This window comes from Puma concolor, chromosome D4 (genome assembly GCF_028749965.1).
Source record: "Puma concolor isolate L17-30 chromosome D4, mPumCon1.1.hap2, whole genome shotgun sequence".
In the NCBI taxonomy this organism is placed as follows: Eukaryota; Metazoa; Chordata; class Mammalia; order Carnivora; family Felidae; genus Puma; species Puma concolor.
The window spans coordinates 82,981,807-83,008,080 of NC_141679.1; the positions used below are offsets into that span (position 1 = coordinate 82,981,807).

Consider the following 26,274-nt stretch of genomic DNA (forward strand, 5'->3'; position numbering starts at 1 on the left):
ATCTAACATGGGAGCTGGCTCAGAGCAGAAGTTTTATAGTAAACTTTACAAAATTAATGAATGATTCTTTCTAATTATTAGTTCTAGTCATTATACAGCAGTAATGTTCAAAAGGAGGTGCAGAGCCCACAAGCACTTCTGTTTGCTCAAGGCTGTTCTAGACTGTAAATGACAAAAGGTAGCTTTTTAATACCAAGAGACTAGTGTCGGAATGTGCATGCGCTGTATGGCAGGTAACTTTACACCTGGAAACCTGGTAGCCTTGACCCAGGGAACTTCAGACACTGCTGTCGAACTGCCAGTTTCTCACAGCATGGATAAGAAACAGGTATTTGGATCACATCACCTTCTTGGCTCTGAATGCAGATAAGGTAGGCTGTAAAAATCTGTCACAAGAAAAGAGGAGGTATATAGACTATCTTGGTGAAAGAAGCTATTCTGTGGTTTTGCTTTGTCTCTCAGTCTTTACCAGTTTTCTAGTTTTGTCTTCCTTTCTTTTCTTAACATGCATTGGTCATGTATTCAGAGAGATGTGCTTCAGATGACACTGCTGGAGGTTGTGGAAAATTCTGTTTGCAATAACAGTTTAAGCTTAGGGAAAGCTTAAACAATCAGGAAGCCCTTATGCACCAAGCTCCACTCTATACCAGACATTGCAAATAGCTGGCCTCAGAGGGATATAAAGAAAGATCACCAGGGCGCCTGGGTGGCTCAGTTGGTTAAGCGTCCAACTTCTGCTCAGGTCATGATCTCGTGGTTCGTGATTTCGAGCCCCACATCGAACTCTGTGCTGACAGCTCAGAGCCTAGAGCCTGCTTTGGATTCTGTGTCTCCCTCTTTCTCTGTAGCCCTCCCCCTCCACTTGCACTCTGCCTCTCTCTCTCTCTCTCTGCCTCTCTCTCTCTCTCAAAAAAAGAAAAAAAGAAAAGAAAAAAGGATCACATGATTCCTTTCTTGTAGAACTTTATAGTTTTTAGATATTTCATATGGAAAAATTCTGTGATTATTTGCCTTTCCAAAAACCTCACCAGAGTAACCTTATCTGGAGGAATTTACCAAGACTTTCTGGTGGGACGCTAGGTATACTGTGCTTCTGTTTTGGGGGTGAGTTCGCCTGATACTAGTGTATAAAAATCATCATGTCACTTTATTAGTTTAAAATAAATCCGTGGGGCGCCTGGGTGGCTCAGTCAGTTAAGTGTCTTACTTTGGCTCAGATCATGATCTCATAGTTTGTAGGTTTGAGCCCTGTGTCGGGCATTATGCTGGATCCTGCTTCGGATTCTGTGTCTCCCTCTCTCTCTGCCCCTCCCCCTGCTCATGCTCTGTCTGTCTCTTTATCTCTTTCAAAAATAAACATTAAAAAAAATTTTTTTTTAATAACATAAGAAATCTGTAGTGGCAGTAGGGACCAGTTGTTCCCCAATGGTAGATCTTCATGAGAGGCCAAACCATATTCAGTGTGTTGCTTGGTGAAGGTAGAATTTCAGAATGTGGTTTTGTAGTGTGAACATTCATTGGTATCTGCTTAAGCCCATCTCCACAATGAGAAAACCTGATCATTAGGATCATAATAAAATTGGAAAGCATCTCTACTGGCCAACCCACCTTCTCATTGATGTTTAATTGATGTGTTATTTCTTAGGTTTAATTAACTTCTTTTGTACTTGTCAGTTAGTAAAATTGCTTGTAATTTGTAGTAGTCTTACAAGCCTGCTACTCATTCTTTCTTTTTGAGGTGGTTTTATATCACTGGTCTTACCTTTTACCATACGACATACTGTTTCATGATTTAATATTCAAAGGGTAGCCGGCCATATTACTTTGTCAGTTGTGGGGACCAGCTCATTTTAGTTTTCATGCAGTACCTATATACTGTCTAATTAGAAAAGGAAGATATATGAAAATACTTATAAAAATTAACAGTGTCAGTCAAATAGCATTGAAACATTAAATATACAGAATGTCATATCTAGCAAAGGAGATGGGGAGGGACATTTGGACTATGAAAGATTTTAGTGCTCATTTGGTCTGATTCTCTCTTTTTACAGACAGTAAACCAATCCATTGACCACACATCTATTTATGATAATATCCAGACTTCCGAATCCATTGCCTTCTCTTATTACACCATGTTGCTTTTACAGAAGTGTTTGACTTCAGTTAGCCAAGCCCTGAATGAGTAAGATTTAAAAAAAATTTTTTTACATGTTTATTTATATTTAAGAGAGAGAGAGAGAGAGAGAATGCACAAATAGGGGAGGGCCAGAGAGTGAGACGGAGACAGAATCTGAAGCAGGCTCTAGGCTCCAAGCTGTCATCACAGAGCCAGATGTGGGGCTCGAACCCAGGGGCTGTGAGATCATGACCAGAGCCAAAGTCGGACACTTAACTGACTGAGCCACCCAGGTACCCCATGAATAAGATTTAAATAGACTAAAATGGTGTGTGTGTGTGTGTCTGTCTATGTGTCTGTGTGTGTGTGTGGAATTTTAGGTACTGGAGGCATTATGGGCAACAATATAAATGTTAATCAAGGCTTATTATGTTTCAGGAGAATTTTGTAAACTTTGTCTTATTTAATCCTTCCAATACTGTATGAGCTAGTGGCTAGCATTAACCCATCATGTAGATGAGGAAACTGAGATTTAGAGTTGCCAGAATTGTACAGTTAATAAGTAAAAAATCTATTGGAGCACCCACGGTGGTTCATTTGGTTAAGCATCTTACTTCGCTTCGGGTTGTAATCTAATGGTTCGTGAGTTCAAGCCCTGCATTGGGCTATCTGCTATCAGCACAGAGCCTGCTTCAAATCCTCTGTCTCCCTCTCTCTCTGCCCCTCCCCTGATCACTCACACTCTTCCCCCCCCCAAAAAAAAATAAATAAACATTAAAAAAAGAAAAGTAAGAAATCTAGGATAAAAAACCAGATCTTTCTGACTCCAAAGCCTATATTCTTACCTCATTTAGTTCTCACAGAAACCTTTCTGGTAGTTCTTTTTTATATCCCTATTTTACAGGTTGAGGAAACTTAGAGAGATGAAGAAAATTTTGTCAGTATATCAGCTGACTCTGAGACTTGAAAACATCACAGACTTTCTGCCAAATACAGCATATTGAGTGTGAATGTTTATTTCTGTTAACTGCACTGAAAAGAATAGCAAGGGTATAATACATGTGGACAGAGAGAAGAGGAGCAGAAATGATGGCAGATAAATGAAGCCAACAAAGGTTTGGAATATAGAAACCTAGTAGATAAGTGGTAAGTGACTCAGCAGTCAACAAAGCTGAATCCTAAAGTCAAGCTGCCCAGGGGCAAAAAGAAACAAGCTGATTTCACTGTAGAACCTGGTAAATACTTGATAATTGGATCCCGAGATGCCTCTACAGGCAGAGAATAGTATGAAGCTGAAAACTGAAGAATTGTTAGGAAGTTTATGTAAGCAACATTTAAATACCCCTCCATACCACCTTGATCACCATCCCAAGCTGCCCCAAGCAGGCAACTGGTTTTTCACCGTCCCAGCAGAAAGTGGGAGATTTCCTCTTTGGAGAAGAGGTCAAACCACAGACCTTCTGGATGCCAGACATAGCTGAGGATGGCACTAAGATACCTTTGAAAAGTTGGGTGTCACGAGAAAGTCTGCATATTAAATACTCAGTCTCCTTGTCCCTCTGCACTCCCAGAATGCTCTCAGCCAGCCTTAAATGAGTCTAGTCTGGGGACTGATGTTTGAAGGCTCCCAAACCAGTCACATTACCTGCCCAAAGCACCTTTAAGTTGGCGCTTGTCAGTCAATAAATTCCACCTATTCGTACAGAGCTTCCAATTAACTTTTTACTCCTCTTTTACTATTAACAATCAGCCAGAGATCCTGGTCTTGTGAGAAAGTCATCTCATGTAATACACAGCCCAAAACAAAAGAAATCAGAGGAAATAGAAACAATTCAAGTCACAAAGTATATTTTCCAAAATATATTTTCAGAGAAGCTTTTGCATCCATTAAAGGAGAATAGGATGCTATAAGAAATGAAAAGAAAAAAAAGTAAGAGTTCTTATAATCAGAGCATAATCAGATATTTTTTAAATCCAAAAAGTTGGAAGATAAAATTGAAGTAGGCTAGATAGTGAAACAAAAGACAATAAAGTTGATAAAAACAAGACAGAGACTCAACAAAGGAGGCCCAATATCTAACTCATATGATTTTCAGAAACAGAATAGAGAAAAAAAAAGGAAATTCTCAAAGAAATATCAGAAGAAACATATCCAGAACTAAAGGATATGAGTTTCCATAATGAAAAGGACCAGCTTAGTGTAATAAAAAGATTTTATGATGGCGAATCATAAAATTTTAGGATACTGGGGATAAAGTAGAGTCTTGAAAGCTTCTTGGTCTGGAGTAGGGATGGGAAAGTGGGAATTTACTAAACACAGGGATCTGAATAGCACTGGTCTTTCTGGCACATTAAAGCAAGAAGATATAGGGAATAACTTCAAATTTTTGAGAAGTGATTTTTAACTTACAATTTTATGCTCAAACTTTGATTCAAGTGCAAGAATAAAATAAACCCATGTTGAGATATGCAGGGTCTCAAAAATAGTTATCTGCCTTACATCCTTTCTCAGGAAGTTGCTGAAGGATATGCTTCTCAGTACAAGGGATGAAATTTTAAAAGTGGAAGAGGGGCACCTGGTGGCTCAGTTGGTTTAGCACCTGACTCTAAATTTTGGCTCAGCTCATGATCTCGTGAATCGTGATATTGAGCCTGTGTCAGGCTGTGCACTGGCAGCATGGAGCCTGCTTGGGATTCTCTCTCTCTGCCCTGTCTCCACTTACATGCGCGCATTCTCTCTCTCTCTCAAAAATAAACTTTTTTTTTTTTTTTTTAAGTGGAAGCTATGGAACCCAGGAAGCAGGGACTCCCTACACAAGACAGAGGTGAAGAGAATTCCCATGGTGATGGAGAAGGGGAGCCCTAGGATGTCAGCTGTGCAGCAGACCTAGAAAGCCACTAGTCCAAATTGGAGAAAAGGAAGGAGGGCACTAGGAAGTATGTCTTTTAGGAAAAAACTGAGAGGAATTTCCGATCCTGTCAAGATTTGTAGGGGAAGAACTGGTGATAGATAACATAGAATACTGGAGGAAAGAAACAGAGCAAGTAGTAACTGCAGAAGAAATGGAAAATTAAAGAACAAAGGGTATCTAGTCATTATACACTCTGTGATTTAGTTAGCAATATTGATTTAACTAAAAATTGTAGCAAAATTACATTGAGAGTCACGATAAGGGGGAGGGAAGTGTGTGTGGTAGGTGGGTGGTGTTGGGGGCTATAACAGAGTATCATCTCCCATACTGAAAGTCTGGAAAAAACAAAAACCAGAAAATAGCAACTTAAGTATTTTATTTAGAAATAGGAAGGAAAAAAAAACTGAAAAGAAAAGAAATGGTTGCCTCTGGAGAACAGAGCAGGGTAGGAGGAGTGAGGGGTCTGGGTCTGCTATTTTTTCTGTAAGCTTTGTCCTGTGACTTTTTCAATGACGTAGATGCATTATTTTTTACGAAAAGCATGACTACGTTTAGGAAAAAAGCAAATAAATTTCACCGGAAAGCATAGGTTTAAAACATACTCCTGAAGTAGAAAATGAGAGCGTACTAGCACTCTCTTACCTCTGGCCCAATACAGAGCAACTTCCTATTCATCATCTCTTTTTATCCTCCTAGGAAGACAGGCAAAGGGGAAATGATTCCACTTGTACAATTGTGGAAGCCTAGTTTGGGGGCTCTAAGACCTTTTTGATTCCAGTCTCCTACATCACTGTGCCTCATTGGTATTTGTTTGGGTCTTTTTAGATTTTTTAATTTTGGTTTTTACCAAGGGAAGACAGCAGACTGGAAAGCATCTTCTTTGACATCCTGGGAAGGAAATCCTGAAAATAAACAAACGTGTGTGTGTGTGTGTGTGTGTGTGTGTGTGTTTAGGTGTACTGGTGTACAGGCCTGGCAATGTGAGATCATGAGAGGAATGCGAAGTGCCATGTGATATTCACAGGTAAAGAGATGTGTGTTAGGTGAATTTCCGTAGAAGGCAGTATATGAGATGGAGCCTGCTCTGAGAAAAGTAGGAATTCTATAATGTTATCTCTGCCCACCCCTTGAATGAAATTTCCATAAAGTATTCAGCCAGACGGAATTAGAGGAACCCAAAAGATCAATAGACAAAAGACCCTAATAAAGTGACCTACAGTTATCAAGCAGTATATGACACAAGAATGCCCTTCGCAAAGTAAAAAGCACATCTTTATGTTAAGTTACCACAATTGTACTCAGCCATCAAAAAGAATGAAATCGTGTCACTTGGAACTATGTGAATGGAGCTACATTTTATTGTGCTAAGTGAAGTTAAGTCAGGGAAAGACAAATACCATAGGACTTCATTCATATGTGGAATTTAATAAACAAAACAGATGATCATAGGGGAAGGGCAGGGGGAAGAGGAGGCTGTTAACTATAGAGAACAAATTGAGCGTTCATGGAGGGAGGTGAGCAGGGGATGGGCTAAATGGGTGACGGGTATTAAGGAGGGCACTTGTTGTAATGAGCACTGGGTGTTATATATAAGTGATGTATCACTAAATTCTACACCGGAAACCAATACTACACTACATGTTAACTAGAATTTAAATGAAAATTTGAAAAAAAAAGTTACCACGATTGTAATCACTTAATGAAAGATTTATTGGTTTGTTGCAAAAAGATTGTATTGGCTTTGAACAAAATAGAAGAGTAAGAGTCTTTTCAAAGTAAAACTTTAAATTCTTTGTCAGGGGTGCTCCGGTGAATTAGTTGAGGTTCCGACTCTTGATTTCAGCTAAGGTCGTGATCTCACAGCTCATGAGATCGAGCCCCACATCAGACTCTGCAGTGACAGTGGGAGTCTGCTTGGGATTCTGTCTCTCCCTCTCTCTGCCCCTCCCCTCCCTCAAAATAAATAAATAAACATTTAAAAAATAAATTCTGTGTCTATTGGCTTTTAATAAATACTTGTTGATTTAGTACGACAGTATTTAGAGGAGAAAGCAGGAGTTACAGCATTAAACATCATGATTTATTTCTGAATTTTCTTCCAGAAGGAATGGGGAAACCCCCACTGCCAAAGCCATTTATTTATAGCTAGACCAAAAAAAAATTTTAAAGGCCATTTGTGGGTCTCTGTCTTCATTGGTGTCTGGGGAGCAGAATCTGACTGAAAAATCGTTTCATTTTTTTAAAAAAAATCTTTGTTTATTGAGGGCGGGGGGAGGGAGGAAGGGAGGACATGCAGGGGAGGGGCAGAGAGAGAGGAGAGAAAATCCTAAGCAGGCTCCGTGCTGTCAGCGCAAACTGTGAGATCATGATCTGAACCAAAATCAAGAGTCAGACACTTAACAGACTGAGCCATCCAGGCGCCCCAAAAGTCTTTTTCATTTTTAAAAGTTCTTTTTCTCCATGACATGGTATTTGTAGTAACTGAAACCTTTCTTACTTAGATTATGTTAGCGTCATGTATTATTAACATCATTGTACTGAGGATGTGTGTTGTAGCCTACAGAGGACTAGAAATGAAGTTAAAACAAAATTTAGATCCTAGTTCTGTCAACTGATTAGGTAATCTTAATTTGTCTGAACTTCAGGAGGATACCCATACTTGAGTAATGATGCCAGTATTTAGGAGTTGGTTTAAGGTCAGATGCATGTTATAATACTGTAAAGCTGTTTACATTATTACTGTGATTACTTTATACTCCCCCCACCCCCCAGGATAAAGAGGAGAGTAGTGAAAAGAGGATGGATTTTGGAATCTCTGGCCCTTTGTTTTCTACTCTGTAAAATGGGTTTGTGCCCTTCATTAGACTTACTGTGAAAATTAGATACTGTCGTGTTTTAAGTATATAGAATTGTGCATGGTGGCATCATAGAAACTCAGTAAAAGGTTGCTGCTATTATTTCTTTGTCACACAGAGGTCAGAATCTCCCAGTAGCCTCCAGGGCCTCCTGTAAAATAGCATATTCTCAGTGGAAAGGCCTTGTGTGAATGTGGAGTGGCTTGGAGCGGCCCACCCTTCTTGCAGGGTTTGTAAACCCCTCAAGTACTGCCATAATGGCTTATTCCATCAGTGCACTCATGTTTTATGTACTTTGTCTTGCTTTTATAGTATGTTCTGCAGGAAGATTACTCCTGTATAATTCTCGGACACTGAGGTAAATGTATTTAGATGGACTTCATCAAGGAACAGGTCATTGAGGCTTACAGAAAGAACTTTAGAAGGTTAGAGGTAGAAAGGAAGTTTGGGACTGCAGGGGTGAAGAGGTGTTCCTTTAATTGAAATTTGAAAATAATTTTTATTAGAAAAAGAATAAAATAATGTCAAGGGATATTTTAAGCTTCAAAGGCCTGAATGAAGAGGGATTATTTATACACTTAAGGAATAGAAACTATATAATATATAGTGGTTAAAAGTATGTGTTTGAAAGGCAAGCCAACTTGAGTTTGAATTCTAGCCCTGCCACTTAATAGCTGTTACCTAGGGCAAGGTACATAATCCCTTTTAGTTCCTGTTACCTCAACTATTAAGATTAAATGAGCTAATACCTCTGAAGCTCTTGGCACACAATAAGCATTTGATACATGTTAGCAGGTCCTGCTATCTTCCTTGTGAATAGGGCAGCATGGATGAACCAGAGCTTTCAAGTTGAGGTATAATGCAGAGTCAGGTCAGAAAGATAAATTGGAACTACGTAGTCTAGAATAAATGCCTTAAGGGATTTGATTTTACTTAGGAATTGGAGGTGGATGTAAGACTTTTGATTAGGTTAATTACATAATATGGAATCCTAAAGTGACAGGGTGTAGGAAGACCCCATAGACATCATAATCTAGACCCCTCCTTTCATAGATGGGAAAAGGGAGACCCAGGGTGGTCACAGTTCATTAGTTGCAGAACTGGGACTAGAATCCCGGTCTTTACCTCCCTTAGACTCTATCATGCCATCAAAAAAAAGTCCAAAGGATTGTTCACCATTGGTCAACTACTTAGAAAATGGGAGTTGTTACAGGTTTGGGAAAAAAGGAAATGAGTGTTCAGAATTTTCTGTGTATTAAAAAATAAAAATAGTCTTTCCATTGGTACTTTCAACCAAACTGATTAAGATTTGAAAAATCTTAGGGGCACCTAGGTGGCTCAATCAGCTAAGCGTCCGACTTTGGCTCAAGTCTTGATCTCGCAGTTCGTGGGTTTGAGCCCTGTGTGGGGCTCTCTGCTGACAGCTCACAGCCTGGAGCCTGTTTCGGATCTGTGTCTCCCTCTCTCTCTCTCTCTGCCCCTTCTCCGCTTGCACTCTCAAAAATAAACATTAAAGAAAAAAAAAAAGATTTGAAAAATCTTAGAGGGTGCCTGGCTGGCTCACTCAGTAGAGCATGCAACTCTTGATCTCAGGGTTATGAGTTTAAGCCCCACATTGGTTGTGGAGCCTATTTAATAAAAAATAATAATAAAATTTTAAAACAAAGAATTATGAAAAATCTTAGTATGTAAGTTCCCTTGATCACTGGCAGCCACCTCAGAAATGTTTGTTAGGGCAAGTGAAAATACATGACATGGGTGGTTCTAGAAAGCCTTCATGGCTATTTATAGTATTTGTATTGCTTAGTGAGATTGGAGGGTGAAGTTTTTGCTTAAATAAAATTGATGATTGGGGCACCTGAGTGGCTCAGTTGGTTGAGTGTCCGACTTCGGCTCAGTTATGGTCTCACAGTATGTGAGTCCAAGCCCCATGTAGGGCTCTGTACTGGCAGCTCAGAGCCTGCTTCGGATCCTGTGTCCTTTGGTCTCTGCACTTCCCCAGCTTGTGCGCACTGTCTCCCTCCCTCTCAAAAATAAGTAAACATTAAAAAAATTTTTTGAAGATCATTGTCTAGTATCTTTTAAAGGTGCTGACTCCCAAGAATTCTAAAATAGAAAAATATTTTAGGGGCACCTAAGTGGCTCAGTCGGTTGAGCGTCTGACTTCAGCTCAGCTCAGGTCATGATCTCACAGTTCACAGGTTCAAGCCTCATGTCTGACTGTGTGCTGACAGCTCAGACCCTGGAGCCTGCTTCCAATTCTGTGTCTCCCTCTCTCTCTGCCCCTCCCCTGCTCACGTTCTGTCTCTCAAAAATAAACATTTAACAATATATATAAATAATAAAATAGAAAAATATTTAAAAAATTTAATTCCAGGAGAGCTTTTAATACCTATGTACAAAGGCATTACTACATAGGTACTAATAGACTTTGGTTGGTATTATACCTATGTGCTGATAAGTTTTAAGTTTTTAGGTTAATAGAAAAAGATCTAGGTAGCTACAAATTTGTACATTAATGATGTAATAAGATAGCTTTTCAATATCTAAATATTTTAGTTATTGATAATTTTTTCTTAATATTCATTCTTCAATGGAAAAATTAACATTTTTCTTCTATATCAGGACTCAAGGAAACATCATTTTTGCCTGAAAGCCATATTAAAATATATAACTAAAATAGATATTGAAATCCAGAACATATAGTCTGACTATTTATACAAATGCAGACCTCTTCTAGAATTCTGAATGTAGTTCAGCAGTTCACAGATGGAGATGTTTGTGATCAGTATCATTCAAACACAGATTCTCTTTTAATTGTGTTAACTATCCCAAGACTGGAAACTCCATGGAGTTGTAAAATCATTTTAATATATCTAACCATTTTATAATTGCTATACATTTTTGCTACTCAGTACGCATACTTGATTCTCTGACTTAAGACTTGTTATTTTCAAAAGAAACTAACTTTATTTTTTTAGGTATACTTATTTTGAGAGAGAGAGAGAATCCCGAGCAGGCTCCATGTCATCAGCCTAGAACCCAACACGGGGCTTGGTCTCATGAACAGGGAGAACATGACCTGAGCCGAAACCAAGAGTTGGATGCTTAACTGACTGAGCCACCCGGGTGTGCCCAGAAGAAACTAACTTTAAAGTAAAACTGAGTATTTGTTAAGCATTATGAAATATTCCTAAATATTTTCTTAGAAATCATAATTTGTTTATTTGGTTATATAAAATATAGCTTGAGGAATGGGTGTTGATCTTGTGTATATGTGGTGTCTATGAGTGAGTGATTTTGAGAAGATTTTATTCTTAGCATGTAATGCTCTACAAAGTCTTTAAGCAGTTAATATAAGTCAAACAATACAATCTGTATTAAGCTGTACTAAGAAGGCATTTGATACATGGTCTTACTTGGTAATACAAATAATATAATTTAAATAAGTATTTGGAAATCGTCATAGTTATCAGAAACATGTGTTTGAAGCATGACTTTGTATATAATAATTCCGTGACTTCAAATTCAGCTGACTCATAAATTACCTCCCTTACCACCTTTTTAGTCAAAATGACACTTTTTGTGTTCATTTTTGTCAGGTAACAGTTCTTGAGTATTTCCTCTCCATGATGGATTACTGTGCAGAAGAATCAACAATAACAAAGCAGGGAAAGGTTGACAGTGTAGTTAGCATTTATGCCTTATCTATATATGATTTGGGACAGTTTTGCCAAACATTGAATAATTTTCCTGTGGGAAACTTGAGCCCTAAAAGGAAATGAACATAGCTAAAAGACTGCATATCACATGGGACTTAGACTTATTTTTAGAATGGCACTATAATGCCATATTTGGATTGAAACAATGTGATAGCAGTGCATTATTTTATTTAAAACTATCTTTTCTGAAGTCCTCTAATTTTCTATCACATTGTATGCTATAGAGTTAGTGTTAGAAGTATATAACTGTTTAGCTGACCAGTGCTAAAGCATGTATTAAAATTAGAAGCACTTGTTTGGCAGGCATTGCCAGAGCCCGCGTTCTGAGTCTGCTCTGTATAATAAAGATTCTGTGGCAGTTCATTGTCATAGTACATAGTTGTCTTTTTGTTGTGTAGGTTTAGAGTAAGTTGTTTTCTTTATTGGAAGGGAAAAAGAGAGTAAAGAAAGATTAGTAGCATTGGGCGTTGGTATAGTTATCTGATTGTGGGAGAGCACTTTCCTAAATGAAACAAAAACAAAGAAACCCGAATGGATTTTGCCTCTGAGAAATGATTTTCTTAAAGATAATTAACAAAGGTATTTCATACTGAGCTCTACCGTGTTTTGGTTAGTGTCATTCGTAGGTGAAAAGAAGAGAGAAAAGAACAGAACCCTCTTATTGCATCATTTATATTATGTGTCAGTTTTTCTGCTACCTGATTTATCTCCTTTATAATTTGATTTGGTTAAGATAAGTTATAATGTTGGTAATATACAGTGGATTTCTGAATTGTGTACTGTCTAAAATTGCAGATCCCCCACAGGGCACTAAGTCCCAAACAGGAAAATCTGCCAAATACATATTTTGTCCCTTGGCCTCTCTCCCAAGGTTGGAAATATGCCAACATCATAAATCTCAAGTCTGATGGGAAAGAGCCACCACTGATGTAAAAGGCCTTATGATTAAGATACATGTTGGAATCCACCTAGCATTTAGGGAAAATGCCTTTTGTTTGAATAACTTCTTGAAGGGCCACATGTTGAGGTTTTCTTTACTTGGTTTTTATATATAAGAGCATTATATATTTCTCTGTCTTCATGTTACTAGGGCCTCAGTTATGTCTCTTTTACACTGAGCAGACTTTATCCAAGGAAGCACTTTCATATGAGTAAAAAGAAAAAGCATATTGGGGCACCTGGGTGGCTCAGCCAGTTAAACGTCTGACTCTTGGTTTCAGCTCAGGTCATGATCTCACAGTTCGTGAGTTTGAGCCCGGCATCGGGCTCTGTGCTGACAGCGCAGAGCCTGCCTGGGATTTTCCCTCTTCCTTTCTCTCTGCCACTCCCCTGCTGAAGCTCTCTCTCTCTCTCTCTCTCTCTCTCTCTCAAAATAAATGAATAAACATTTAAAAAATTAAAAAAAAGAAAAAGCATATTTTCAAAGTCTGTGTCATGTTGGTTTTAGGTAGATAGAAGACAAAAACTTTGTATCGTATGTTAAGAACTGTAAATGCCACTCACTACTGATAAGGGAATTTCTTCCAGTTTTCCAGTATATTTATTTGGGTTAATACTGTGGGGCTAAAAAGCCAAAAGAGTTGGGTTCCAGTCCCAGCTCTTCCCCTTTCTAGCCAAATGATTTAACTTCTTTCCTCAAAATAATGGAACTCATGTCAGAGTAAGTTACGACAGATCTGTCTATATGATGTGTCTGCATATAAGGCTCTTAAAGCAATGACAGCAGATCCATCTTAGCTCTTGTTATTGTTGTTTAATTATAAGTCTGTAAAAGTGAATTTGGCAAAAGGAAATAAGTGGTTCTGAACCTTACTGAGTGTCTACCATTTGTTGGACACTCTTCTAGGAGTTGTAGATGGCATGTGAGCAAAACAGAAATCTCTGCCCTTGTGAAGCTTCACATTCTAGTGAATCCTTTAAAATCTGTGAACAATCTTCTTAGAAAAGTACACACAAAACATTGCATGCAGTGTCAAAGAATTTATGGTAACCTGGGAGTCTGTTTGTTAAATCTCAGAAATCTCTAAGAATATCATGCGTACCTTCTTTTTATTTTTCAGAATTCCTGTGTGAGGCATTCCTTAAGAGGGATACTGTATTTGTTTAAGAGACAAGAGAATTGTTACTGTTTTCCTTAATCACCTTTTTTGGCTCTAACAAATCGGAAATGCTTAGAAATAACATAATCAATTGAAATAAAATCTCCAGGTTTTGCAGATTTTTGTAGGACCATCTTGGTCTTTTCCAGACACAGAAACCTCTGTTTTCATAGGCATAAAAGTCTTACTCTTTATTTTTTTCACTTAAGCAATTCTGCTGTTTCCAGAACATATGAAATGAAATTACAAATGATGAGAGTTTTGTGTAACTAAGAGAGAATGATTTTACCTCAAGGATGTTTTCAGTCCTCATTTATTCACTTGTAAACACAGCACCCCTTCAACTTCAGTTTTCTTTGGGGTTTTTATCCTAGGGGATTTTAAAAATTAAGTCTTTAAAATCACTTCTCACAAGCTATAGCTGACTTTTTAAGAGCAAAGTATAACCAAAAACAACTTTTTTTTTTAAAATTTCTGTGTAACATAAAGATAGAACAAGGTATATAATAGATTTGAGTGGGGTTTGGGTGGTTTCCATTTTATTCTGTTTTCTTAAGTGTTGCATGATGACTTTTAACAAATCATTTATAACATTATAGGCTAGTCCTAAGAAGATCTAACTTTTTATTTAGGCAACAAGCTACTTTGGAAATAATAATCTTCCCTATGTTGGTTATTTCTCATGGCAGCCTTCCACTACATTTTCTTTGTTTGGGTACTTTCTTTTTCTTCCTGCCATTCTTAGCTTTCTATTTTTCAACTTGAGTTTACAAAGGGTGTGTATTCAAAGGGTTTCCGCCAGTTCCCAGTACCTTGTTAATCCTGAGAAGTTACCCAGTGGGCCAATTCTCACAGTAAGGTACAAAAATAGTTGTCCAGAAAAATTACAGAATGTGGTACCACTGTGATTTGAACTAATGGATGACTTTCAAACTTAGATGGAGAGAAAGAAACAGTACATGAGTATTATCATTTCCTTAGATTTTTTTTTCCGTAGAAATTATTTTAGAAGAACCTTAAATATTTAAGAAAGTAACACATCGTCACCATTGCTTTATATTTTGTACACTAAAAGGGAGTAAGAGTTGGGGCCAAGAGAGAAATCATCTGTAAATCTGTCACATGAGCAGAGTCTACTTGTGATTGCTGTTGAGCTTATTTATACCCACAGTGTTCATTTCACCAGTTTTATTCCACATACTCAGTTCGGCTTTTTACTGAGTGCCTAATAAATGCAGATCATTATTAGTATGTGAACTTTGGTAGCTTAACCTTGCTAAGCCTGAGCCTGAGTTTCCATGTTGTATAAGGAGATTATGCCATTTTTTTCTTTTAATAAATTTTATATTTAAGAATGGTTTTAGGGGCACCTGGATGCCTCAGTTAAGGCACCAGTTCTTGATTTCAGCTCAGGTCATGATCTCATGGTTTGTGGACACCACAGAGCCTGCTTGGGATTCTCTCTCCCTCTCTCTCTGCCCCTTCCCCACTTGCATGCATGCACATGCACTCTCTCAAAAAAAGAAAGAATGGTTTTAGATTTATAGAAACATTGTGAAAATAGTGCAGGATGTTTCCATATAACCTGCACTCTTTCCTCTGTCATTAGCATCTTAACATTAGTATGGTATCTTTGTTACAGTTAATCAACCAATATTGATAGGTTAATATTGACCAAAATCTACACTTTATTTAGTTTTCCTTAATTTTTACCTAATGTCCTTTTTCTGTAGCAGGTTCCATCCAGGATAGTATATTACATTTAGTCCTCATATCTCCTTAGGCACCTCTTGACTGTAACAGTGTTTCAGACTTGCTTGTTTTTGATGACTTTGATGATCTTAAGGAATACTGGTCAGGTATTTTATAGAATGCCCCTCAACTGGAATTTATCTGTTTCTCTCACAAGGTTATGAGTTTGGGGGAAGAAGAACACATAAGTTAAGTACCATTTCATCACCTCTTACCAAGGGTAGGGACTACCAACATGACTCCCCACTGTTGATGTTGACCTTGGATCATCTGGCTGAGGGCATATCTGTCAGATTTCTTCACTGTTAAGTCACTTTTTTCCCCCTTTCCATACTGTATTCTTCCAAAGGAAGTCAACTATGCCTAGCCCAAACCAGAAATGGGGTTCCTGTAAGAGGGCAGCATGTCTGCATAAGTTACTGGGAATTCTTCTGCATAGGATATTTGTCTCATTTCCCCCATTTATTTATTCAGTCATTTATTTATATAAGTGTAGGTGACTCATGGGTATTTATTTTATACTTTAGATTGTAATCCAGTACCACTTTCATTTATTTTGTTCAAATTGTTCCAGCTTTGGCCATTGGGAACTCTTTTATTTGGCTCTTCTTTCCCTTTGACATACTCCTCTTGTTGTGGATTTGTTTTCTTCATGGTCAGGGTACAGAGAAAGCACTTCCTTACGCTGTGGCACTTCTAGATGTTCTAGGTTCATCTTGTATATTTCCTGCCCCAGTCCTAGAATCAGCTATTTCTCTGAGGAGTCTTGGTTCCTTTTATTTGTAAATGGTGTTAGAAACCAAGATCCTGGCAGTAGATGTGCTCACTGCTACCTGATGTTACTGCTTCTAAGCCCTCTCATCAACTGACAGAGTAAGGAAATACGCGTACGACAGTGCCTTTTGATCAGTCACCATGTGGGTTCAGCAAAAAATGCATACGAATTAGTATGGGATAGAGTCCGTAAACTTTATTTGTAGTTCTTTGCAGCTTTAGGTGCAGTTATTAGTCATACATAGACTAGAGGGAGGACAAGACAAGTACATAAAAGACTATTCTAAAACAGCAGGGTATTTACTGTAAGGGCACTACTCATTAATGTTGTGTGTACATTGATTGGTACGCTTTTCTGGAGAACAAATTGGCAGTATAATTCACACTCTAAAACATGGGTTAAACTGGATCTTGTGGGGAACAAAGTGACTGTGGAAACTGTTTTTCCTTTAGGAATCGTGGCTCTACTTTACGGCCTTGTAGATAGCAGAAGAAGTAGAACAGCCTGAATATTCCAAAGGCAGAGATTTAGCGTAATTGTAGCATAGCCACGTGACAGATCATTGTACAGTAAAAAATGGCAGACGTGAAAGGATGATCATAACATTTTGCAGTTAGTAAAAATTAATTTTCAAAACAGTGTAAACTTTTATAAAAACAATTACATAAAAAGTTAGGCAAATACCTCCACCAAACATTAGTTACAGTTATATCTGAGTTATGAAATTATCTTTCATTTTTCTTATTTCCTCCCATTATAAGGCAGCAAAAAATGTTTTATAAAAATAAGAAAACAAAAAGTTAGGTTTTTCCTTTTAAAATGCAGTAAGGTGTATTGTTCATTTTGGGTTGTGTTTGGGCAACAGTCCCATTTGACAACAGTGAAGAGGGGAACTAAAAGAGATTTAGATTTTAGTATGAAGTGTTAATTCTTGGTATTTGTTTAGTGAATACATTTTAAAAGAGCCGAAATATTAGGGGTACCTGGGTGGCTCAGTTGGTTAAGCATCTGACTCTCGATTTCTGTTCAGGTCATGATCTCACAGTTGGTCAGTTTGAGCCCCGTGTCAGGCTCTGCATTGACAGCATGGTGCCTACTTGGGATTCTCGCTTCCCTCTCTCTCTTTCCCAAAATAAATAAACATTTAAAAAGTGCCAAAATTTTAGGGTATAATTTTTTTTAAAAATTTTTTAATGTTTATTTTTAAGAGAGAGATACAGAGTGCGAGAAGGGGAGGGGCAGAGAGAGAGGGAGACAGAATCCAAAGCAGGCTCAAGGCTCCGAGCTGTCTGCACAGAGCCTGACATGGGGCTCGAACTCACCAGCTGTGAGATCATGAACTGACCCAAAGTCAGATGCATAACCAACTGAGCTACCCAGGTGCTCCTAGAGTACAATTTTTAACGAAACTATTTCCAGCAGTGTGCATTGTATTCCATTATATGATTATACCATATTTTTTGTCTTTTTCTATTGATGGATATTTGGGGTTATTATGAACATTCTTGGACTTTTTTTTCCTTGGATGTATATTTTTGGTTCTCCTGTGTAATACTGAGGAGGAGAATTGCTGGATCTGGGTAGATGTGTGTTTAACTTTACAAGTAACAGCTGCATAATTCACCAAAGTGGTTGGGTCATTTTACACCTCCTTCGCAACATTTGAGAGTTCCAATTGTTTCATATCCTTACCAACATTTAGTATTGTCTTTTTATTTTAGCCAGTCTGGAATGTTTCAGTGCATATGTTTATGATTTCTGACCTGTACATATTGTTGGTATTGCTGATTGAAATGTAAGAAACAGTATGTCACTATAATTACAGGATTTCATTTAAACCTTTACTACTCTGGGGATACAGAAGCATACAGACTTTTGGAGAAGGCAGCAAACATTTTTAATGTTGATTATAACTTGAAAAAGCGCATGTGTTCAAAGGGATATACATTTCAAGTTATTGCAACTCGTTTGTGACAGAATGTCTGTAAAACATGAAATTAATCAACAGTATATTTAATATCACTACAAAATATTTAAAATCACTACAAAAGTCTTCTCTCTGGAGGCGCCTGGGTGGCTCAGCCGGTTAAGTGTCCGACTTCAGCTCAGGTCATGATCTCACAGTCCGTGGGTTCGAGTCCCACATCGGGCTCTGTGCTGACAGTTCAGAGCCTGGAGCCTGCTTCCAATTCTGTGTCTCCCTCTCTCTCTGCCCCTATCCTGCTCATGCTCTCTTTCTCTCAAAAATAAAATAAACATTAAAAAAAAAAAAGTCTTCTCTCTGTTCATATTGCCCATGAAAAATTACTGTAGTATATATATTTAGAGAAGGCCTTGGCAAACTGTGGCTTGGGAGGCAGATCCAGCATGCTTCTTGTTTTTGTAAATAAAGTGTTATTAGAATGCAGAAATGCGTGCTTATTTACGTATTATCTATGGCTACTTTTACTCTACAAAGGATAAATTTAACACCAGATGACCCAAAAGGCCAAAATTATTTGCTGTCTGGCTGTTAACAAAAAAAGTTTGCAAGATGTTAAGACTGCATAATCATATGATGCTTTAGTTTTCGTCTGGATATTAAAGCTGTTTTTCATAGGATGAAGTGGTGGAAACAAAACCAGTTGATGGGGGAAAAAAAACCCATCTCTGCCATAGCTTTGATAATTTTCAGGACACATCTCAACTGATAGTCGTTTTGCCATTCCCTGTTCTTTTAAGGTTTATATCTCAGCATGATTGTCTTACGTACCCTTGTAATATCTTATTCTCTGTAAATATTTATATTTGGTTAACTTCAGGTGTATTTGGTTAAACTTCATCAGTTTAGCCATGCGTAGTATTACCCAATATGTATTGCACCAAAAAGTTCCTTGTTTCCGCTACATCTGTCTTAACTCCTTAGAAGTAAAAGCACTGTGCATTACGTAAACCTTAATGTTATAAGCCCTTGGGTTTGGCTGTTTTGCAGCCCTTTGCTGTGTTCTCTTAGGAAGAAGTCATCTATAATATTACTGTGATTTGTTTTCAGAATCTCTTCAAAGTTAATGATTCTGACAGGAGCTTACTAAATTTGTCATTAGGTTAGAATTTCTTTATCATTTTTGTACAGCTTGGCTTCTGGCAACTCAGATGGATGTATTCCCAAATTTTTCAGCATATCTCCTCTAAGACTAGATATTTTAAGTAAGTGGTTGACTAGATATTTTAAGTAAGTGGTTATCATTCTTGAAGACTTCAAATTCAGCATGTGAATTTTCAGATTTACTTTCTGTAAAGGGCATTTTACCCCTTAATTCTCTGATGACTCCCATGGTCAATGGGTGAAGGAAGCCAGATTGATGAGAACTGATCAATTATAGTATATTTTTAGTTTTGTGTTACTTTCCTTTCCTGTGTGCATTTGAATTTCCAAACCATAGCTCTCTGATAACTGTGTCTTCAAGTTACCTTTATCACCAATCTATGACTAAAGTAACTGGCATAGTGTATTTTGAAGTTTTCCGTGTCCCTCTCAATTCTTCATTTAATTAATTTTTTTATGTTTGTTTGTTTATTTATTTATTTTTTTGAAGGAGAGAGACACAGAGCATGAGGGAGGAGGGGCAGAGAGAGGGGGAGACACAGAATCCAAAGGAGTCTCCAGGCTCTGAGCTGTCCGCACAGAGCCCGATGCGGGCCTCGAACCCGTAAACCATGATACCACCTGAGCCGAAGTCAGAGGCTTAACCGACTGAGCCACCCAGGCACCCCTCTTCATTTAATTTATTTAACCTTCATGCTGTGTTAAGCCACAGTCTGTCATTCTCAGAATGTTTCGGAACTTTCATTGTTGTTTCATAGAATTCCTTGGAGTAAATTCATCTAACATTTTCTTTAAAAGAATTCTCTTTAGAAGTAGAGACATAATTCAAGAATAGAATTGACAAATTCTTTTAGAAAAATTTGTAGCTCATTCCAAATATAGGTCAATATCATGTCTGTTCATCATATCTGGAAAGCTTTGTCAATGTGAAATTCATCTTACTCATTATTTTAGTGTTTTCAGTCTCCTTTTTTTCTTTCAAGTCCCAAAATCTTCCAGAAACTGCATTAATACTGCTTTGGTTAATCTTTCTTTAATACTTTGGAATTATAATTCTGATTTTCCAAATCCTTATTGATTAAATTACTTGTCTCAGAGTGTTCCAGAAAGTAGCCCTTCTTATCACTACATATTCTCTTTTGGCACATTTTGGGTGGCTATCTCATTGTGGTCTTAACCTTTTCATTTTCTTATTTGCCATTTATATACTTTCTTTTATGAAGTGCCTGTTCAAATTTTTGTCAGTTTTATTAGGTTGTCCTTTTGCATTCTAGATGTATTCTAGTTTTTTTCACATATATGTACTGCTTGCCTATTTCTTTTTTAATTGGCGTGTTGTATTGTATTCTTTTTAGATTAAGTTTTTATTTCAATTTCAGTGTGGTTAACACACAGTGTATTAGTTTCAAGTGTACAATATAGTAATCCAACAATTCTTTACATTACTCAATGCCCATCATGATAAGTGTACTCTTAATCTCCATCACCTATTTCACCCATCTGCCCCTCCGACCTCCCCTCTGGTCACCATCAGTTTGTTCTCTGTAGTTAGTCTGTTTCTTGGCTTGTCTCTCTTTGGTTATCCTTTGCTTGTTTATTTTGTTTCTTAAATTCCACATATGAGTAAAATCTTATGGTATTTGTCTTTCTCTGACTTATTTTGCCTAACATTATACTCTAGCTCCATCCATGTTGTTGCAAATGTCAAGATTTCATTCTTTTTTATGGCTGAATAATATTCCTCTGTGTTTGTGTGTGTGTGTGTGTGTGTGTGTGTGTGTGTGTGTGTGTGCATGTGTGTGCGCACGCACACGTGTTCACCATATATATATATATATATATATATATATATATATATATATACCATACCTTCTTGATCCATTCATCTGTTGATAGACCCTTGGGCTGCTTCCATTATTTGACTATTGTAGATAATGCTGCAGTACACATAGGAGTGCATGTATCCCTTTGAATTAGTGTTCTTGTAATCGAGGGGTGGGGGGGTAAATGCCTAGTAGTGTGATTTCTGGATGGTAGGGTAATTCTGTTTTTTTTTAATGTTTATTTATTTATTTTGAGAGAGAGAGAAAGGGAAAGAGAGAATCCCAAGCAGGCTTCACACCCAGCACAGAGCCCAACACGGGGCTTGATCCTACAACCATGAGATCATGACCTGAGCTGAAATCAAGAGTCAGATACTTAACCGACTGAGCCATCCAGGTACCCTGAGTAGTTCTATTTTTAACTGTTGTTTTCCACAGTGCCTGCACCAGTTTGCATTCCCACCAATAGTGCACAAGGGTTCCTTTTTCTCCACATCCTCGCCAACAGTTGTTTCTTGTATTTAAAAAAAAAAATTATTTTTTTATTATGCCTATATGCCAGGCAATGTCTTGGTGCTTTGCATGAATTCATACTGAAAGTAGCTACTATTTTATCTCCATCTTTTTTTTTTTTTAATGTTTATTTATTTTGAGAGACAGAGCATGAGCAGGAGAGAGGCAGCGAGAGAAGGAGACACAAGACTGAAGCAAGCTCCAGGCTCCAAGCTGTCAGCACAGGGCCCAATGTGGGGCTCACCCCCATGAACAATGAGATCATGACCTGAGCCAAAGTCAGACACTTAACCAACTGAGCCACCCAGGCGTCCTTTTTTTAAATTTTTAAATTTTAGCCATTCTGACAAGTATGTGGTCATACCTCATTGTAGTTTTGGGTTTGTTTAAAAAAATGTATTTATTTAAGTAATCTCTGTATCCAACGTGGGGCTCGATCTCATGACCCCCAAGATCAAGAGTCACATGCTTTTCTGACTAAGCCATCCAGGCACCACTCTCATTGTAGTTTTGATTTGCATTTCCCTGATGATGAGCATCTTTTCACATGTCTGTTAGCCAACTGTATGTCTTCTTTGGAGAAACGTCTGTTCATGTCTCCTGCCCATTTTTTTTAAACATTTTTAAAATGTTGATTCATTTTTGAGAGAGGGAGGGGTAGAGAGAGAGACACACACACAGAATCCGAAGCAGGCTCCAGGCTCTGAGCTGTCACACAGAGCCTGATGTGGGTCTCAAACTCATGAACCGTGAGATCATGACCTGAACCGAAATCAGATGCTTAACCGACTGAGCCACTCAGGGGCACTGAGCTGTCACACAGAGCCCGACGTGGGTCTCAAACTCATGAACCGTGAGATCATGACCTGAGCCGAAGTCAGATGCTTAACCGACTGAGCCACTCAGGGGCCCCTGCCCATTTTTTTTTAATGTTTGTTTATTTTTGAGAGAGAGAGAGAGAGAGAGAGAGAGAGAGAGAGAGAGAGAGAGAGAGACAGCAAGCAGGGGAAGGGCAGAGAGAGAAGGACAGAGGATCTGAAGTGGGCCCTGTGCTGACCAGCAGCAAGCCCAGTGTGGGGCTTAGACTCACCGTAAGATTGTGACCTGTACTAAAGCCAGATGCTCAACTCACTGAGCCACCCAGGTGTCTCCTGCCCATTTTTAATTTTTTATTCATTTTTTTGAGTGTTGAGTCATATCAGTTCTTTTATTTATGTATGTATTTATTTAAATCCAAATTAACATATAGTGTCATAATTCAGGAGAATTTAGTGATTCATCACTTCCATATAATACCCAGTGCTTTTCCCAACAAGTGCCCTTCTTTTTTTGTTTTTTTTAATGTTTATTTATTTTTGAGAGAGACAGAGACAGAATGCTAGTGGGTTAAGGGGAGAGAGAGGGAGACACAGAATCTGAAGCAGGCTCCAGGCTCCAAGCTGTCAGCACAGAGACCGATGCAGGGCTCAAACTCACAAGCTGTGAGATTGTGACCTGAACTAAAGGACGCTCAACCGACTGAGCTACCCAGGTGCCCCAACAGGTGCCCTTCTTAATGTCTGTCACCAATGTAGCCCATCCCCCCACCCAATACCCCTCCAGCAACCCTCAGTTTGTTCTCTGTATTTAAGAGTCTCTTACGGTTTACCTCCCTCTCTGTATTTATCTGTTTTGTTTCTTAAATTCCAAAATCATATATTTGTCTTTCTCTGACGTATCAGTACTTTATATATTTGGATATTAACCCTTTATTGGATATGTTATTTACAAATATCTTCTCCCATTCAGTAGGTTGTCTTTTGTTTTGTTGATTGTTTCCTTCACTGTGCAAAAGGATTTTATTTTGGTGTAGTCCCAATAGTTTATTTTTGCTTTTATTTCCCTTGCCTTGGGAGACATACCTAGAAAAATGTTGCTATGGCCAGTATCAGAGAAATTACTGCCTGTGCTTTCTTCTAGGATTTTTATTGTTTCAGGTCTCATATTTAGGTCCTTGATCTATTTTGAGTTTATTTTTGTATATGGTATAAGAAAGTGGTCTAGATTCATTCTTTTGCATATTGCTCTCCAGTTTTCCCAATACCATTTTTTGAAGAGGAGACAGTCTTTTTCCCATTGTATGTACATTCCTCCTTTGTCAAGGATTAATTGACCATATAGTTATGGGTTTATTTCTGGATTTTCATTTTGTTCCATTGATCTATGTGTCTGTTTATGTGCCAGTACCATACTGTCTCAATGATTACAGCTTTGTGGTATAATTTGAAGTCTAGAAATGCGATACCTCTAGTTTTGTTTTCTTTTTCAAGATTGCCTTGGCTATTTGGGGTCTTTTGTGGTTTCATACAAGCTTTAAGATTATTTGTTCTAGTTCTGTTGAAAGTGCTGTTGGTATTTTGATAGGGATTGCATTAAGCCTGCAGATTGATTTGGGCAGTATAGACATTTTTACAATTTGTTCTTCCAGTCCATGAGCATGGGATGTCTTTCATTTCTTTTTTAAGTTTATTTATTCATCTTGAGAGAGAGCGTGCATGCAAGCTGGGGAGAGGCAGAGAGAGAGGGAGGGAGAGAATCCCAAGCAGGGGCTTGGGACACAGGGCTCAATCCCACAAACCACGAGATCATGACCTGAGCCGAAACCAAGAGTCAGATGCTCAACTGACTAAGCCACCCTGGCACCCTGTTTCTTTGTGTCATCTTCAGTTTCTTTCATCACTGTTTTATAGGTATTTTATTATTTTTGGTGCAATGTTAACGGGACTGTTTTCTTAATTTCTCTTTCTGCTGCTTCATTATTAGTGCGTAGAAGTGCAACAAATCTCTGTACATTGATATTTGTGTCCTGAAACTTTACTGAATTCACTTATCAGTTCTAGTAGTTTTTTGCTGGAATCTTTGGGATTTTTCTATATATAAAATCATGTCATCTGCAAATAGTAAAAGTGTTAATTCCTCCTTGCCAGTTTGGATGTTAATGGCATATTTTATAAGAAAATTTTAATTAAATCCAGTTTATTGCTTTTTTTTTCTCTTGGTGATGCTAGAGGTAAGGTAAGTTTCTGTCATGCTGCAGTTTTAGAACTGAGACTGAGACTGTTTATAGTCAGTCCTTTGTTGCTTATTTGAGCTATTCATGAGATAGAGACTTATTAACGGTAAAGATTTCTTAATTCCCTATCTGCCTATGGTTCTCTCTGCATTGCTGTTTCACATTGCGTGAGTTTGGTAAAATTAAAACTGAGTTCAAGAGACTTCATATATCCTAGGCTGAAAAAAAAAATCCTTAATCCACTATAATATAGCTTTTATTTCTGATCTAGACCCCCTTTCCTTCTCATTTCTCCTAATAATTGTAGGATGATTCAACTTATTTTGCATTTTGGACTAAAAGATTCAAAGTCTTCATTCTGTTTTACTTTTCATGACTGCTATTTTCTCTTGCCTGCCTTTTACACAAGGAAGTTACAAAGGAACCAATCATTTTGGCATTCTTGGTTTTTTTCAGATGTTTAGTTGGAATGTCTTTGAAATTATCCAGTTAGTAAGGTTCTTTCCTGACTTAGTTTGTTCCTCATTCACATGGATCTTGAATTAAACACTAAGCATTAGAGATCCTGGTTTAGGTAGGGCTGTAGACCACATGAGTGTTGCCATTGCTCAGTCCTAAAGGAGAGTTTGGACTTAGGGCTCCTGGGTGGCTGAGTCTGTGAAGCGTCCAACTTTGGCTCCGGTCATGGTCTCATGGTTTGTGAGTTCAAGGCCCACGTCAGGCTCTGTGCTGAGGAGCCTGACGCCTGCTTCAGATTCTGTGTCTCTCTGCTCCTCCCCTGCTTGTGCACTCTCTCGCTCTCTCAAAAATATTTAAAAAAATTTTTTTAAAAAGAAGAGTGTGGAAATTATTAGGTATATTTATCAAGCTTTGACTGACTGTATGCCCTGCATTATGCTAATCTCTGTGGAAAATTTAAAACCAAATCACAATCTCTATACCTATGTGAATAGTTTTATAGGGGGGATAAGATACACAAAAATAAAAATATGTATTTTAGGTACCGTGTGTGTGTGTGTGTGTGTGTGTGTGTGTGTGTGTGTTTCACATATCACTGGTGAGTGTACATGTGTGGGTTCAGAGGAGAGCCCCAGCACTCAGCAGTAGAGATTGCTTCCTTTCACTTTTATCAAGTCTTTTCTGTATACATGTCAGACACTGATAGAAGTTGTTCATCTAAGAAACTGAGCCAACCTTCAAACTCGGCTATGTGTGCCTCTAAGCTATACCCCTGTTTTAAGATCTTTAGGTTAATATGGATTTACATCATTTTTATCATTTAGCTGTATATTTACCTAAAGTAGGATTCTTCTTAATCTGAAGAGCTTGAACCATCTTGGGTCTCTTTCATTTGTGTGGGTGTCCTTTTTTATTTTTCCATTTAAAATCAACCTTGTAATTTATACACAGTAAAATACCCAAATTTTAAGTGAATGATTAAATACATTTTAACTACCACCATAGATGTAATGGGTAATATTTCCATATTCAAACTTCCAAAAGTTCTTTCATGTCTCTTAATAATCAGCTTTGTCCTTTTAACTCTAGCCTCTTCAAAACACTGATCTAC

General features: G+C 37.9%; 1 protein-coding gene across 3 annotated transcripts in view; it reads left to right on the plus strand.

The window, feature by feature from the left end:
• Window positions 1-26,274, plus strand: part of RABGAP1 (RAB GTPase activating protein 1) — a 179,555-nt gene that overhangs the window by 109,388 nt on the left and 43,893 nt on the right. The window lies entirely within an intron of this gene.